Source organism: Psammomys obesus, unplaced genomic scaffold, assembly GCF_907164565.1.
Source record: "Psammomys obesus unplaced genomic scaffold, mPsaObe1.curated_primary_1811, whole genome shotgun sequence".
NCBI lineage: Eukaryota > Metazoa > Chordata > Mammalia > Rodentia > Muridae > Psammomys > Psammomys obesus.
The window spans coordinates 5491188-5496980 of NW_026596240.1; positions in this window are offsets into that span (position 1 = coordinate 5491188).

The following is a 5793-nucleotide window of genomic DNA, read 5'->3' on the forward strand; positions in this document are numbered from 1 at the left end:
CCTTTATCTGACAGAGGACTAATATCCAGTATATACAAAGAACTAAAGAAGCTGAAAAGCAGCAAACCAAGCAATCCAATTAAAAAATGGGGAACAGACCTAAACAGAGATTCTCTGCAGAGGAATATAGAATGGCAGATAAACACTTAAAAAGATGCTCAACATCATTAGTCATTAGTGAAATGCAAATCAAAACAACCCTGAGATTTCACTTTACACCCATCAGAATGGTCAAGATGAAAAACTCAAGTAACAACAATTTTGGAGGGGTTGTGGAGAAAGAGGAACACTCCTCCACTGCTGGTGGGAATGTAAACTTGTACAACCACTCTAGAAATCAATTGGGCACTTTCTCAGACAACTAGGAATAGCGCTTCCTCAAGATCCAGCTATACCACTCCTAGGCATATATCCAAAAGAGGCTCAAGTACACAATAAGGACATTGGCTCAAGCATGTTTGTAGCAGCTTTATTTGTAATAGACAGAAGCTGGAATCAGCCCAGATGACCCTCAAGAATGGATGTAGAAATTGTAGTACATCTACACAATGGAGTATTACTCAGCAATAAAAAATAAGGAAATCATGAAATTTGCAGGTAAATGTGGGACCTGGAAAGGATCATCCTGAGTGAGCTATTCCAGAAGCAGAAATACATACACGGTATATACTCACTCATACAGACTTATAACATAGGCTAAACCTACTAAAATCTGTACATCTAGAGAAACTAATCAAGAGAGAGGAACCTGACTAAAATGCTCAATCCCCATCCTGAAAGGCGAAGAGGATGGACATCAGAAGAAGAAGAAAACAGGAAACAAGCTAGAAACCTGCCACAGAGGGCCTCTAAAAGGCTCTGCCCTGCAGACTATCAAAGCAGATGCTGAGACTTATGGCCAACTGTTGGGCAGAGTGCATGGAATCTTATGTAAGAAGTAGGAAACAGTAAGACCTGGATGGGACAGGAACCCCACAAGGAGAGCAACAGAACAAGAAATTTGAACACAAGGGTCTTCCCAGAGACTCATACTCCAACCAAATGCCCAGCATGGAGATAACCTAGAACCCCTGTACAGATGTAGTCCATGGCAGTTTAGTGTCTAAGTGGGTTCCATAGTAATGAGAAGAGGGACTGCCTCTGACATGAACTGATTGGCCTGATCTTTGATCACCTCCCCCTGAGGGGAGAACAGCCTTTCCAGGCCACATAAGATGGCAATGCAGCCACTCCTGATGTGATCTGATAGACCAGATTAGAAGGAAGAAGAGAAGGACCTCCCCTACCAGTGGACTTGGGGAGGGGCATGAGTGAAGAAATGGAAAGGAGGGTGGGATCGGGAGGGTTGGAGCGATGGGCTTATGGGGGGATACAAAGTGAATCAAGTATAATTAAAAATAATCATGGCACTATTTGTCATTTACTAGTAGCTTCTCCCAGTGCCTCAAAAAGTTTAGGTATATACAATCTATCACAGTTAATGAATTAGTAATCTTCATTGTTGACTTTTATTTTTATTTATTTCTAGTGAGTAGGGGCTATCCTAAAGAATAACTGAAGTAAAACAAACAAACAAACAAACAAACAAAAGTTATGTAAGAACTAGGTTTTGAGATTCTAAGGGGAGCAAAAATTTCAAAGAATGTGATAAGTTTACTGAATAGAAAAGTAAGGAAACAGAGGCTGGAGTGATGGCTTAGTGGTTAGCATGAAAACATCTTGGTTGATGTATCAGTCTTAGAAAACACCCCTAGCTTTGGAGATATGCTAAAACCCCTACACAGATGTAGACCAAGTGTGTTCTCTTTTTTTTCTTTTGATTTTTTAATTTTATTTTTATTAATTACACTCTATTCACTTTGTATCCCCCCCATAAGCCCCTCCCTCCTCCCATCCTAATACCACCTTTCCTCCCCCTTCTCCATGCATGCCCCTCCCCAAGTCCACTGATAGGGAAGGTCTTCCTTGCCTTCCTTCTAATCCTAGTTTATCGGGTCTCATCAGGAGTGGCTGCATTGTCATTTTCTGTGGCCTAGTAAGGCTTCTCCCCCCTCAGGGGAAGGTGATCAAAGATTAGGCCAATTAGTTCATGTCACAGACAGTCCTTGTTCCCATTACTATGGATCTAAGTGGGTTCTCTAATTATGGGAACAGAGACTGTCTCCAACATGAACTCAGTGTCTGGCTCTTTGATCACCCACCCGACAGGGATGGGGAGCCTTATCAGGCCACAGAGGAAGACAATGCAACCAGTCCTGATGAGATGTAATAGGCTAGGGTCAGATGGAAGAGGTAGAAGTCCTTCCCTATCAGTGGACTTGGAGAGTGGCAGGGGAGAAGAAGAGGGAGGAAGAGTGGGATTGGGAGGCCCTGAGGGAGGGGGCTACTTCTGGGATACAAAGTAAATAAGTTGTAATAAATAAAAATAATTAAATAAATAAAAAGAATGAACACTTCTCTTGCAGAGGACTTGAGTTGTCTCCTGTCATCAACACCAGGATGCTCACAAGCAACTGCAATTCCAACTTCAGGTGGCATGACACCACAGCCTCTTCTGACCTCTGTGGGTAAGGACACTCCCATGTGTATATTCCCACACCTACACATAAGCATACACACATTCAAGCAATTAAAAGTAAATAATTTTAAAAGTAAGAAAATAAACCTAGCAAAGCATAAAAAGGACTATGGCCTAGAATAATAGAACATTTAAAGTGGTTTTATCACTAGGCATGATAAAGCATGTTTTCATGCACTAATGGACTGGCACTCACGAGGTAGCCTAAGCTGGCTGATTATCTATTAAATTTCAGGGATGACCTCTCGGTAGAGCACTCTTCAGCCCGAATACATAGTCACAAAAGGGATCAAGCAGAGTAAGTAAGACCTGTATGCTTCGCTTTTCTTAAAATCTTGCATGAATGTAAAATGAACTTTCTGGTGGATGTGGAAAGCAACATGTGTACTGCTTTTATCTACAATCAACGTATGTGCACTTTCTATGAGTAATCCACTTTTACTCTTTACAGACATTGACAACTCCTGTAGCATAGGCTCCTATATTTTCTTGATGCCTAGAAGATGGGTCTAGACCGTACCCTAAAGGAGGACTGTGCAGTTTCAAAACATCTACAGGGAAAGACTGGCTATCTCCAGAGACACAGGGAGTTTCCACAGTGGTCAGAGCAACATAGGAGCACACTTAGAACTTAAAATAGTGTGTCCTTTCTCCATATCTTAGTGACTGATCCGTTGTTGTAGTGACATACACTGTGTTAAGCAACCTAAGAGTGAACTAGTTTAGCTCATGTTTTCAGGCATCAGTCAATCAAGATGAGAAACTCATGGAAAAGAATGAAGTAGTTAACGGTGTTGAAACTACTGTCAGAAAACTGAGTGAGAGACTCCTATGCTCAGCTATTACCTTCCTGTTTACTCAGTACAGGACTTACCCTCAAGGAACAAAGCTGCAGTCCTTTAGTGCAGGTCTTCTCAACTCAGTTGATCAAGACAATCCTGAACAAGAATACCCAGAGGTACTTAATATCTATACAATCCCTGAAAACACTTGTTAGTCTTCTAAGTGACTCCAGTTCCAGTCAAAACGTCAGTCATCATCATCATGACCTATTTCCATAAATTAACATGTACACTGGAAAAGGACACATTTGAGAAAACTTAAGAAATTTTATATTGGATAATGTTTGATAGTAGTGAGTAATTTTGGAATAACTGGAAAAGTCAATTCTGGTTTGTTTCCACATATAATATGAACTTAGTATAATTTGCTGCACAGTTTAAATTACATACTGTAACTGTGAACTACTCATTCTGTCTTAGAAAGATGAGGCAGTGAACCCTTTTGCACATGCTCTAACATATCCTAAGGTTAAGTCAAGATCATATTCAATATAAGCATACTCAATGTAAAACATGATTTTATTTGAACGCTCAAATGCATGTCAGAGATAGGAAGGACAAAGAGAAAATGAAGAAGAAATTAGAGATGAATAGAGACGGGGGATAGAAGGATCCTTGAGGATGACATAACCCAACTTAATGTAAGATAGGATGGAAACTTGATCATTAATCCTCCCTCAGAAAGGCAAACAGGATGGACATAGAAAGAGGGAAAATATAGGGAATAGGACATGAGCCTACCACAGAGGGCTTCTGAAAGATTCTACCCAGCAAGGTATCAAAGCAGAGGCTGAGACTTATGGCCAAATTTTGGGCAGAGGGCCGGGAAACTGATGAAAGAAGGGAGAGATAGAAAGACTTGGAGGGGACAGGAGCTCCACAAGGAGAGCACCACAACCAAGAAATCAAAGCCCAAATATCTTTTCTGAGACTGATATTCCAACTAAGGACCATGCTTGGAGATAACCTAGAACTCCTGCACAGATGTAGCCCGTGGCAGCTCAGTGTCCAAGTGAGTTCCCTAGTAATGGAAATAGGGACTGTCTCTGACATGAACTCAGTGGATGGTTCTTTGATCATCTCCCTCTGAGTGGGGGAGCAGCCTTACCAGACCACCAAGGAAGACAATGCAGCCAGTCCTGATGAGACCTGGCAAACTAGGGTCAGATGGAAGGGGAGGAAGACCTCCCTGATGAGTGGACTTGGGGAGGGGCAGGGGAGAAGAGTGAGAGAGGTGGGATTGGGTGGGGATGAGGAAGGGGGCTGGGATATAAGTGAATAAATTGTAATTAATAAAAATAAATTAATTTAAAAAAGATAAGAGGAGACTCAGTATATTCCTCCTGTTGTACTCTAGTATCACCTTATTCAAATACAAATATGTAATCAACATGCAGTACTTCTGATAAGTTCTGGGCCATGAGGTAAGCAAATACACTACTTAACTATATGCCTAACCTCTGACTTTTGTGACAGGGACTTATTATACTGCTTTGAAAGATATTGCATAGACTGGCCTTTAATTTGTTAGTGCTATGCTTCAGCCTCCTAAGTACTAAGATTAGCATTATGTATTATTACATCTAGCTAATATTGATGCATTTCAATGATCTTCAATGAACATTACTATATAAAAATGCACTACTATAATTGGTGCTTGCAAGTTTTAACTTACTTATCAAGAAGTTGTGTTTGGGCTGCAAAACTTGCAAAACTGATGAAAAATTTACTTTGAGTATAAATATTTTTCCCCCAAATCCTACCTTTAAAAGCTACTTGTGGTCGGATCCAAGATGGCGGCGTCGGGAAAACACTCTTTCTCACCAGCAGCACAGCAGGATCTGCACAGAGACCAGCAGATGGAACTCTGGGCCCTAAAACACCAGCCATTGTGTTTCCCAGGTGAGAGAAGCCCCCAGAGTACGGATTCAATCAGCCTCAGGTCACCCAGCTAAACAGTAGAACAGTTCCTGGGTCCCACTAGGTGCTCAGTGTCCAGTCCAGAGCCACAAGCCGTGTATATGCTCTGATCATTGTCCCAGACTGAACTGAGGTCCCCACAATACCAGAGACTGCGATTTCCAATTCAGAGAAAACCCCACGTTGCAGGAAACAATCCGGACCAACATTAGGTCACCCAGACAATCCCTGGAAAAAGACCCGGATCCAGCAGTTGCCTAGGTGCCAGCACAAAGTGGGGTACTTATCAGCCAGCACAGAGTCCTGCCTGAATGCCCGACTAGATCCCAGACAGAACTGAGGGCCCCCAGGCACCAGAGACTTAGTTTTTCTGTCTGATGGAAGTCCACAGTGAGGAGAAGAGCGGGTCTGACCTTGGAGCACTCAGCTGATACCTCCCACCCCCAAAAGAAA